The sequence below is a fragment of the Giraffa tippelskirchi genome, chromosome 9, assembly GCF_054371585.1.
Source record: "Giraffa tippelskirchi isolate mGirTip1 chromosome 9, T2T-mGirTip1v1.2.pri, whole genome shotgun sequence".
Lineage (NCBI taxonomy): Eukaryota > Metazoa > Chordata > Mammalia > Artiodactyla > Giraffidae > Giraffa > Giraffa tippelskirchi.
The window spans coordinates 21,506,461-21,519,226 of NC_137283.1; the positions used below are offsets into that span (position 1 = coordinate 21,506,461).

At 39.8% G+C, this 12,766-nt stretch overlaps 1 long non-coding RNA gene across 1 annotated transcript in view; it reads left to right on the forward strand.

The window, feature by feature from the left end:
• Positions 1-12,766, forward strand: part of LOC145520793 (uncharacterized) — a 536,928-nt gene that overhangs the window by 334,501 nt on the left and 189,661 nt on the right. The window contains exon 7 of the long non-coding RNA XR_014064827.1: positions 2,332-2,491. This is a non-coding gene — a long non-coding RNA (uncharacterized LOC145520793). The remainder of the gene's footprint in view (positions 1-2,331; positions 2,492-12,766) is intronic.

A 12,766-nucleotide genomic window follows, 5' to 3' on the forward strand; every position in this document is an offset into this window, starting at 1 on the left:
AGATGTGATATGTGAACTGTACCATAAAAGTGCCAATAAATCAGAATGAAAATGGTGCATTTTTAGTGACTTGAAGTTTGGGTTAGATAAAATTAAATTGGAGAGTTTTGAATTAATAGCTCATCACAGGCTTGGAGACTTGCTTTCAACCCAGTGTTCGTATGTATTGTGTGCTATTAACTTGAAAGCAAAAATGGCTTCTGTAAAACATTGCTTTTTGTTAATTAGACAACTTCAAGCCTTTGAACATGAATCATTAACTGCTGATATTGCCCTAAGGACAAATGTTTGTGATATCATGGGGCTTTTAAAATAAAGAAGACGGGGAAACAATGAGGAAAGGAAAGTGCTTATTTCTCAGTTTTAGAGTATCCAATTATTCCAAGTAGAGAAATATCATTAATAGAGTCCCTTAAAATAGAACTAAGTGGGAAACTAGGAAGAAAGAATCCTCAGTTGCAGGCATGAAATTTGATGATAATTTTAAAAGATAAAAATTATGAAAAATTGCTATTTATTATTTTAATGGTGACAGGAGACTAATGCAACTTCCTATATGTGAAGAAAATGTGGCTTGTGGCAGCAATATCTGTGTGACTACAGACTATGGAACTCTGTTTTCAAAGAAACCCATCAGCCATTATTAAGAAATCCTGCGATGTTCTTGGCAAAGACTATGTAGATTGGAAGGGAGATTTCATTATATATTTAAATACACTTGGATTCATAGTTCACTGATCTTGAACACCCTGACTGTCATTTCAGTTCAAGTTCCTTTGGGTCTTTATTAATGGTGATTTTTGCATTTATTACATCACACTGAGAGGGACTTTTTCCCCCTATGTAGGTTTACTTCCCATGTGCTGTTTTTGTTAGTGATGCTGAGTGCTTTATCCAGCAATCCAGACCATATGACAGATTTCCTGGGAATGTTTATAGGATTATGTCTATGATACTTGGTGTCAGTATCTACTATACACATATTGGCGATAGAATCACACGCACTAGTTTATTCTGCAGAACTATATATAACCAGGCCTAGCCCACTTTGCTCTGCTTTTACAGCTCCTCTGGGGCCTCTGCTGGTGGGAAACAAAAGCGTAGAGATGGCAGGTCAGAACCAACATGTCATCTCACTGACATAGAGAGACATCAGCACTCAGAGGTTATAGGCAGGGGTTTAAGAAGAATGGAGTGAGGTGATCAAAACAGAGAAAAACAACTCTTTACCACTCTGTAAAATGAGAAGTTCATGTTTAAAGATTGCAGATGTTATGACTGTTTGTTGCTTTGACAGCTTACATTCATTCCTTGGGCTTTCTCTGAAATTATGCGAGGGTCAGGTTGGGTTTTTCCTTCTAACACTTTTTTCCTTCCCTTTCTTTCCTCCTCTGCACTGTTCTTGTTATTTCTTCTGTTCTGCTCCTAACAATGAGGAGCAAGTAAGTGGAGGTCAGAAGGTTTGACCACGCTACTCCCTGCCCTCTCTTCCTTGCCTGCCTCTCTCCTTAAAGCCATGAATGAAATAATGGCAGCATATTTGTGTCTTTTTTGTCTGACCATTTCATAGCATTCTTGTGTTCCAGAACCTTCCATCTGAGTCACCATTTTTTCCTGCTTCAGCATCCTGGCCTAGTAAACCTGACTCTCCCAAGTCCTCTCCCTCATATCTCACTTTCCTATGACCTATTTCTTGCCTCTGTAGGAAGGTATTTTTTCTTGTTCATTTTTTAGGGGAAGGGATCTCTTTATGTGCTCCATTTTAATAAAAATGGTGGCCCTTTTGCATTGGCTGGTGTCATTTCATGATAATCTTCAGGCAGTAAAAGAGAGAAACATATTTTAAATGAAAGCAACAGGCACCATGTGTTCAGATCGCCTTTGCTGGGTGCAAGGCATTTTGAACAGCTAATGGTCTTCTTTGTGTGTAGGTGATTATTAGATGTTTAATGACCATTACTGTTAGAATTTTAGGTGGTCTTAGATCTGGGTTAGCAGTTTGAAATCTGGCTACATTAGCTAAAGCCTCACTGTAGGAAGTCGTATTTCTTTTTACCTGTTTCTAGATGAGAGCCCAAGCAAGGTTTAGTTTTCACTTAAGTAGACCTTTTACTGGGGTTGGGGGTCTTACGGGAGTGTGGGCCTATTTTGTCAACAATTCTTACTAGTTGCATAATAAGCATTAATCATATAATAAGCACTTGGGTATTTAGAAAGAAGGGAGATTCAAATGTTTGGAAAGACATCCTGTTTATAGTTTTATTTGTGGAGGCAATGCATATCTTTTTGATCACTGATTCTGGGATTCTGTTTCTTTCTGTTTGTCTGAAGCCTAGGAAGAGACTCGGTCCATAAGGGATGCTCCTTACGTGTTTGCTAAATGAATGAATACAAAATGCAAACACATGGAAAGGAAATCCACTGTGAGCAAGATGAAGGTGCTCAGGCACTGTGACTGAAGTCCATCAGAGCAACGTCTTCAGTAGAAATAGTGAGTAAATGCACACAGTGTGTCCTGCTTTGTCTTTGTGACCTCTCAGTGCCTTAGTCTCTTCATGGATAAAATAAAGGGCCATAATTAGTTCAGTGTTTTTAAAACATTAACTTTGTGCATAATAATCACCTTGTTGAAGTGTAGGGTGTGGGAACCCATCCTCGGGAGTCTGGGCTTGTGGCTCTGGCTGGACTTTAGGATTTTGCATTTTGTATAAGCCCCATGGATGATTCTGAGAGTAGTGTCCATGGATGATCTTTAAGTTTCTTATGTACCTTAGAATTTCTCCTTCTACTTGTCCCAGAGTACTGACATCTACTAAAAGTCCTGATGTCCTCAGAAATTCATCATTTATGGTGCTTCTTATAACTCCTCATTATTCCCTGTCTACACCCTGCAGTTCTAATCTTTAGTATCTCTGTTAAGTGCAGATTTTGATGCTCAGTCACATCTATGAATCAATGGCTGTTCAGAAATTTGTGACTGAAATGAAGCCAGAGTCCTCTGTACAAGAGATGGCCTTCCCTGCTTGAGGAACTGCTTCCCTCAGAAAGTGCTATAAGAGGGAGGTATCGTGACTGACCCACCCAGGTCAGTGCTCTCCAACTTGGCTCCCACATACGCATCTCTTTTCGAAGACTGTTCTGTTCAGGGTCACTGAGATATTTCTGACAGAGTTGAAGCCACAATGGGTTCAGCTGCTCTCTGTTCCGGTGAGGCATTTCAGCTTTTGATATGCTGTGCTTTATGTGAGAAAAGGTGGCAGGCCCCACATGAACCTTCACTGCTGTTATTGTTGAAAAACTGATACCTGTTTTCACCTCCACTCATACCTGCCAAAATTTCTTTCAGTGATGAATATTCTTTAGCTGAGTTGATGGACTGTGGCCCTCCAGACTTGAGTTCTAGTATACATGCCTGGAGTAAAATGACATTTATTTTCCTTCTGTTTCATTTTTATATGATTTTTATAGGAATGCATTTTACAGTTCAATAGCCATAAAAAGTGAATGAGCATGGACAATCCTGTTAAATATCTCTTTCCTCCTCGTGCTCTGGAATTTCTTTTTAAATCTGATAAATCTTTCCTATCAGCTTGTCATTCCTCCCATCTCTTCCTTGCATGCATGCTTATGCATGCTGAGTCATGTCTGACTCTTTGTGCCCCCATCAACTATAGCCTGCCAGGCTCCTCTGTCCACAGGATTTCCCAGGCAAGATGACTGGAGTGGGTTGCCACGCCCTCCTCCAGGGGATCTTCCTGACCCAAGGATTGAACCCACATCTCTTGCATCTCCTGCATTGGCAGGCAGATTCTTTACCACTGAGCCACCAGGGAAGCCCCATCTCTTCCTTAGATCACTCTGATTTTCTGGTTGGTGAGGAGTGTTTGCAGCATTCTGCAAGTGCCTCTGCCTTAGTAGGGCTTTGTGAAATATATCATTGTCCTCTCGCTCAGATTGCAAATATTGTCCTGCAAGTTCATTTCCATGATGTGTTTTAGGAAGCAGTATGTTGCCAAGTTGAGAATACGGTGCTTGAAATGCTGTAGATACCTATAAGGGCTGTTAAATGAATAGGTTAATGTCTGGATGCTGGGTATCAAGGAGTTTTAAAAGTCTAAACCTGGCTATGCTACTTATGAGTTTTGTCTCCTCAGACAACTCACTAAGCCTTTCTGAACCTCGGTTTCCTAATCTGTAAATGAGGAACTCAGAGTAAATGGCCCCTTTCTACTAAAAACTGCAGTAATTCTAATATAGCTCTAATGATAAAAAAAAAAAAAAAAACACCCTGGATAGGAGTGGCTGTGTATTAAATGTTTTCCTCACTGTCAGTTAGGATACTTTCAGCTGCATATTCAAAGTAACAAAATCCCAGACCGAAATAGCTTCCACAATAAAGACATGTATTATCTTATGTAACAGGAAGAAGAGAGATAGTGCAGGCTTTATATTTCAGCAGTTCAGCAACTCAGCAATGTCATCAGGAACCCAGGAGCCTTCAGTCTCTGATCTGCATTCTCGCACATAGCTGGTTCTTGTGGGAGCTATAAGTAAACTGGAGCATCATGCTTTTTTTTCTTCACATGCAGTGAGAGAAGAAAATCTCCTAGCCAACCACACAGTATAATTCCTTCTCTTCAGGCTGGTTGGGCCGTGTGAAGACCTGTATCTTATCTTTGGACCAGCTGATTCCTGGAGGACTTGAGTGGGATGATTGGATTGGACTGGTCATCTGGGGTAGGATGGACATTAGGGTCCCAACCACAGTGTCCTCTGTACACTATAAACTGTTATGCATTTGATCTTGCAGTGCCAGGTAGAAGGAAAAATCTACTTTGAAGTCTTTACACATGCAGAATGTCTTTCTTTCAGCTAAACAGTAAGGCCTTTGTACCCTACTTTGCTTAGTCACTGGATACAGGCTGTCCTAGAAAAGGTGTGACCTCGGTGAGCCTGCTCCCTGGAGCTGAGGCAGCCCCAGAGAGGTGACAGCTGGATGTGGTCTGCTGATCACAGTCCTTGCAGTTAGGAAGTGAGGCCTTTCTTGAAGGGGATCTGGGCAGTGCATTTTTGTGTCTATCATAGTGATGCCAAAGGCAAATTCTGCCTCTATCCCAATTCTGCCCATATTCTGGTTTGTGTCCAGTGAGTGTTACTAAAAGTGGTGACCAGGGGCCTATTTGACTAAAATGGGTAGGAGCCTGGGAATGATGACTGCAGATGTCATTTCCACACTTGTTAAAATGCTTGTAGAAGGACATCTTTCAGTCTGGCCTCATTTCCTTAAAACTAAGGTCTCATTTACTCCTCAAAGATGCAATTTTGGAAATACACCACATTGAATCAAAAGACAAGAACCATGTTTTCTCATCACAGCAATGAGATCAGGCCAAACCAGGTCACCTGATTTCATTGTTTTTTTGAAGTTGGTGGATTTCTGGGAGTGGGCTCAACTTAGGTAAATGGGATGCTTGCAGGATTTTGGAGTTAAAAGTTTACTCCTCAGAGAATATGTTAACTAGATTGATGTAGTAATCATTTCACTGTGTATATCAAATCATTATGTTATATACTGTAAGTATATGATTTTTATTTTTTAAAAAAAGGCTAATATGGGCCCAGTTATAAAGCTACTCTTGGTATAGCTAAGAAAACAAATACACGTGATGTAATAAAGCATGGATCAGACAAGCCCATATTTGAATTCTGCATTACCACTTAATTGTATGATATTGGGAAAGTTTCTTAACCTCTCTAAGTCTGCATCCTCATTTGTAGGAAGGATTAGTTATTGTTGCTGTTGCAGTTATTATTTTTATTTCCACTGACCCTCTTGATTAGTCTCTACCTGTATGCCTCTTAAAATGTGTAATTCAGAGACGAATATAATATGCTGGACCTGGTATGATCAAAGTGGCATCACATGGGACTCACCTTGCCTTGTCCTAGACCGTATATATCTGTGAACACTGCACTGTTTGTGGTACAGCGAATAACAACCATGCACATTGTTGGCTCAGTTGTGATCAATACCTGCAGGTCTTTTTCTTACCAACTATAGATAAGTCAGGTTTCTCCTTGCCTCCCATCCATTAAACACAATTGAATTAACCAAAAAGTAGGAGCTTATGTTTATCTCAGTCAAATTCTATGCTATTTCAAAAATGAGGGGAATGTTTCTTGCCTATCACACATCCCAGCTGTACCAGTTATCTGTGAATTACTGGTCCATGCAGGGAGGTAAGAAATTTACTCCTCTTGTTCGGGGACCCTGGCTGACCCCCTAACTCATCTGCAGAAGCATTGGTTGCCAACGTGACCTGGAGATGTTTTCTCTCCCATATCACCTGCTAGCATTTTTGTGTTACTATTAGGAGATATGATTAAGTCTGCACCATACTAGTGTGCCCATAGAAGAGGGCTGGAGAAGTGTAAACTCTTCCTTCTCATCAGATATTATATGCAGTAATACTTCCATGTTATTTTTCTTTTTTTAAAATAATTTTATTTATTTATTTTTGGCTGTGCTGGGTCTTCACTACTGCACTGGCTTTTCTCTAGTTGCGGTGAGTGGGTCTACTCTCTAGTTGTGGCCCGCAGGCTTCTCATTGCAGTGGCTTCTCTTGTTGCTGAGCACCGATTCTAGGGCACATGGGCTTCAGTAGTTGTGGCACATGAGCTTAGGAATTGCAGCTCCCAGCCTCTAGAGCACAGGCTCAATAGTTGCGGTGCATGGGCTTAGTTGCACTATGGCACATGGGATCTTCCCAGATCAGGTTTTGAACCTGTGTCTACTGCACTGCCAGGCAGATTCTTTATCACTGAACCACCAGGGAAGCCTCCCACATTATTTTTCAATGGGCAGACAGGTCTGGAATCTGGCTTTCTAAGATGCTACAGTAGCTTTAATTAGGAGGTCAAGCCCAGCACAGGTTAGTAGGGACATTTGCAAGCAAGCTCTGTGAAAGAATCCTCCCAAAGAGATTTGGGGACTGCCAATAGATTTTTAAAAAATCTCTCCCGTCTTTTCTGTCCAGAATGTGTCTTGCTTCTTTACAGGCCACATTAAGTACTTGGGCTTGCCCGATGGATGTCAGAGCCCTTGATCCACCCCACCTGGGCTCCCAAGCATCAAGCTGGAGTGACTGCAGGGGAGGGAAGCTGGCTTAGGGCAGGTTTCCACACCAGCTCTGTTGGAGTGGTAATTGGAGGGGCTGTCATTAGGTACCTCTTAACAGCTTCCTTAAATGTGCTGACTTGAATTTATTTAGTTTCAGGAGTTCTCTAAGCAGTCATAACTGTATTTTAAATAGTCATTTCTATAAATTACAAATGTCATTTTTCTTTAGCCGAAGAATTTCAATGACCCAATTATTCAAAACTAAATTTAATCAAGTGTATTTTTTTTTCCTTCCGCAAGTGTGTGTTCCCTGGGCCTGCAAAGAAACACAAAGTTGCCATCGGATTGGCTAAATAGAGCTGATAGATGGGGCTGTCAGAATTTATTGCTAATTTGACTGTTAAGCGTTCCAAGGACTTGACAGCATTGGTGCCTTACATAATGATATTTACTGTCTGGTCTTGGGTTTGAACGTCAGTTTCCCCAAGTGCTGGTAAACACACAGCTTTGCCCTGCATTTGCAATATGTATCCTAAACTTACTTGATTTCCTTTGGTGAAGGGCAGTTCGCAAGTGTGGCAGTAGTGTTAGTACATTCTCTCTTTGTTATTATCATTCCTGTGTGCCGTGACTTACGTTGCATATGTGGGTGAACAAGTGACCACTTCTGACAGTGGCACTGAAAAACCTATGGATATGGAAAAAATGAAATATACAATATCCTATTGTTACTTCCTTGGTTAAAGGTAGAAATTATGGCTAAAGTAAAAGAACTGCATGAATTTGCTGGAGTTGTGTAGTATGGGAAAAAATTAGAAATGCATTTGTTGTCGCTTACAGCCCCCAAAATATTAAGAGTCTAAGATCACATGTTAAGACCTCAAGTTTACCTGTGTCTGATTCCTAGCACCACTCTTACCACTTGTGTGACCTTGGGTAAATTACTTATACTCTCTCAGCCTCATTTTCCAAGCTATAATTTGGGGATGATATTATATGTAAAATGAGAAATGTAAAATGGGAATGATAATAATCTTTTTCTCTGAGATTTGTTATGAGGAGATTATGTTAAGTTGTTGGCCATAGCCTACTCAGAACGTACACACTTTATGTTGGCTGTTGTTATCATCAGTTCAAAGTTTGAAGGTACTATTGAATGACTGCTCCACAGAATTCTTGGATGAAGGTAACCTCATGAAACAAAGACAAGGCAGAAGGACCAATAAATGATTCTCTTCCTACCTTCCATAAACTTTCTTTGAGTTTTCTATGTGCATAGCACTGTAATGGAATCTTTGACCTTCCAAAAACTACATAATAGTAATAGGGAAGTAAGGCCTTGCTTTTGAGAATTCCATAATCAAACTATGATTAGACTAAACTATATCTAAGGTATTTTTTGCATAAGGACCTGTGATTGGGGTCTCTTCACATTCAAAAATGATGATTGTCATCTTACACCTCCAGGGAAGTGTGGGATGAATAGTGAAGTCTTTGGATTGGAGGACTGTTTAAGGAGGAGTTTGAAAATGTAGCCAGAATCCATCCCCCATCTCCATCTCAGGCCTTCAGGACCTATCCTGGCCCAGAGCCTTGGTGCAAAACTGAAGGAAAGAAGGATTCCCCAGATAGTACGGTTGACTCCCCCAATGTTTCAGGGTGGCTCTCTATCATAGATAATTATTCTAATAACCAATGTTTAGTGGTCATTTACTACCTGCTGCACACTGTACTAAATCCTCTATGTGTATGTTTTATTTAATTCTTACACTAAACCTATAATCTAAATATATTAGAATCCTTATAATTCAATTACTTGGGTGGCAATTGAAACTAAGTGGGATGAAATAAATGGAAACATTGGAACCTCAGCTCAGATTACCTGACTGCAGAGCTTATGCTCTTAACCATGCTGGTACTTAGTACCAGCATGATGACATGGACTAGTTCTTTACCAGCTCTTATTCTCACTCTTCTCGTCTGTAAACCAAGGGAACTGGGCTCTATCTCTAACACCCTTCCAGTTCAAACATTCTGTGATTTTAGATGTGTTGAATGCTTTATATCAGACCCAATACTGATGGAATCTCCATGCATGGAACTCACTTTTCTAACTCCTTCTCTCCTTTGTCTTTCCCTCAGATTACTTGAGGATGGATTGAAGAGAAACAGTGTGTATATGCAGTTTATTTTCTTTCTTAAAAAAAAAATTAAGCTGACCTAAATTGGCCACCTACACATTTTAAACATTGCCGGTTTTTGTGTCTGATTCTGGCCCTGAGGGACACCCATCTTGCCTACAGATATGTCTGAGAACAGCTCTCTGGGGACATTTGATGAGTCTTGGCTGAAGCAAGATAATGACTGTGTCCAGTAGAATGTTTCAGCCAAACAAGAGCTGAGACTTGAGGAAAACAGGTAATAGCTGAGCCTTTATGAAACAGAAGCGTTTAAGAACTTAGGAGTACTTGGGAATGTGTAATAGCAAATATATGGCTTTATTTAATTCAGAATTAACCTAACACCCATTCAGGTTTGACTATTAACTAGGAAGCTATGAACATTGGAGAATGATAAAGCACTGCCTGCTCTCTGATGAAGGATATATGGACTTGAATGAAGTGTAAAGATACAGTAGATAAAAGGAAGGTAAACTAGAAAAATTTCAAGTCCAATCCATGGAAATGTTTAGTGTAAAGTTTTACCTTTTGGAGATTTTACTCTCTTCCTTCAAACAATGATGAGTATTATAAATGCAAACTTACCCAATAATTGACAATATTTATAACTAAAATAACATTACAAACAGAGAGTCATCGACCCAAACCAACAATTCATGGATAAAAATGAGAGATAAACAAGAATCATCCATCTGTTATTCATAAACTTAGTTATTCATTCAGTAATTTTAGAAAATTGTCTGCAACTCAGTTCTCCTACCCCACTACCACCTAGCTAACTCTTCCCATTGGTTTTCTTTCAGCTTAAATGTTGCAAACTGGCTCCTATCTCCAAACTGTGTTGGTGTCCCTGACATGTGCTTTCAAAGGCTTCCTATACTTCTCATAATAGCACTTAACACATTCTATTGTAATTGTTTATTTCTCAGTCAGAGAGTTTTTGGCATTTTGTTCAAGACAATTCTTCATTGTGTTAAATTATCCCATATGGTGCTCGCTAAATGCCAGTAGATTGTCCATGTCATTTGACACTCAAAGATACCACCATTTATTTCCAAATTCTGTGTATGAGTGAATATTTTTCCTAGTTGAGAATCAATGGAGGAATATACATTCCAAAAAGGCAGGCATCATACATTCTTGTTCAGTATTATATTCCTTGTATCTAGCATGCTGCCAAGACACAAGCTGTACTCAATAAAAGTACATTTTATTGAGTGAGTGCAACTAGCTCCTGCTTGGTTGGGACTGGTATGGAGAGAGGGGAAAATAATAAAGCCGTTTGAAGTGTTGGATAAGAGGACCTCAGGATGCTTTACAGTGCCATCTGCCAAGACGTTTGCTGCTGATTTTGTTTCCTCTAGATCTTTCTTCATGTGATCAGGTGATAGAAAAGAAAGACAGGTAGCATTAATGAAATGGATGCTATCTACCTAACTAGGATGGGAGGTGGGATTCTGGGTCTATAATTATTCTCCTACCAATTTCATTTCATCTGCTTTTTGGGATTCTGCAGTTAAAATTCACAGAATAGAGAAACATGAGGGTATTTTTAGGAGTCATACTAAGATTTCACTATACACAGTTATTTCTCCACTTAGAAGAGAATACCAGCTCTACATCAGCCTTTGAAAAGCAGACACAAAATCTGATGTATTTTGCAGCCCTCCATCTGTGTCTGGGGTCAGAATTGTTCATGTAGGGATTGTATCTGAACTTTGGACAGCTGTTTGGTACTTCAGTCTTCAATTACTTTCTTTTTGAGACAAATTAGAAATTGCTAAAGCCCAAAGATCTTGACATTTGAAGACATTCATAAAACATTTGGGAAGGCAGATTTCAGGAGGCTCCATCAAGCTGTATGGCTTCTTTTCTTGGCTGTCTGACACTCCAAAGACTGAGCAACTAGTATCAGAAAAATTCTGGTGTCTGAAACACATGTGTACACACACAAAGCTTATCTGTAGGAAATATAAAGGGCTAAGGCATGGAGAAGAAGCAAAACTCTTAACAATTAGAGTTAATATAATTGTTAAACAAGATTTGGCGAAGAGGTTCCAGGTTGCCAAGACAAATCTGGAAACACTGAAAATTATAAGGCTCTTTTCTTAAACGAGTTTTTTTTTTTTTTTTTTCCCTGATGGGAAGAAGGAGATACATGTTTACTTTACCTCAGACAAGAGAGATTCTACTGTTAGAATATTCTATAAGGTAAAGACTAGAAACCCTGTCAGTAAATATATAGACATGCCTCTCTCAGAGCTCTAATGTTCACAGTAGGGCAGAGGTTTTAGTGACCCAGGAACAAACCTTAAGTCAGCTACCTTCATGACTCAGACTTTTTCTTCCTGTTTGTTTCCACTCCATTACTGAGTTGATTTCCAGTCCTCTTTATCTTACATTCTAATTCTCCAGGAGAGGAAAATCAATAGTTGGAATAGTTGGTCATTAGCAATCTAAAGCATTCCTATTGGACACCCTGAAAGTCATTTCCCAGCATATAGAACTTCAGTCATTCGTGGCTAATTTGGCCTGGGAAAATGGAAAAAAGCATGCTACTCTCTGGATAATCCTCTTCCTATAATAGTTTTCTCAGAAGAAAGCAGTGTACCCAGCAGAAACTTTGGGGCTTCGGGAGCATTTATTTGATGCATTCCTCTTGTTACAGAGGAAAATGTCAGTGTTGACTCTCTGCTCCATATCTAGGGCAGAGACACCATTCACTTCTGTGACATGGTAAGAGGGTGAAAGTGAAAAAGAAAGTGTTAAGCGCTTGGTCGTGTCCAACTCTTGTGACCGCGTGGACCATAGCTTGCCAGACTCCTCTGTCCATGGGATTCCCATGAACAAGAATACTGGAGTGGGTAGCCAATCTCTTCTCCGGGGGATCCTCCCAACCCAGGGATTGAACTCCGGTCTTCTGGATTGCACGTAGATTCTTTACTGTCTGAGCCACCAAGAAAGTCCAGTAACAGTGTAGGATGTGCTATTGCTCCATTTCATTGAATCCATTAAGGATTCCAGGAGTGTGAGTTCTGGGTTCCTGGGACTTCTTTTCGGTTCCTGGGACTTCTTTTCAAGCAGCAATGCTTATGAGTAGAAGAATTAAGAGAACTGGAATAAGCAATCACATTATTTTTTGCCTACAATTACTTGACCAGCATTGAGAGAAACAATAGGTCTGCAGAATCTAGAAATCTATTTAATACTATAAGCTCAAGTAATTGTTTTGTTAATGCCTAAATTTTTCTCCTTCCTGATTTATTTTTATTTTTGGTTATCTTCAAAGTCCTCCATAGACCTCTTCTCAAGGTGGAGATAACCTGTAGCTCCCCTTCTAATTGCTATTTGCTTCATGTCATGGACTAAATATTTATGTCCTCCCCAAATTCTTATGTTGATACCCTGTCCTCCAATGTTTTAGTATTAGAAGATGGAGTTTTAGGGAGATAATTAGGTTTAGGTG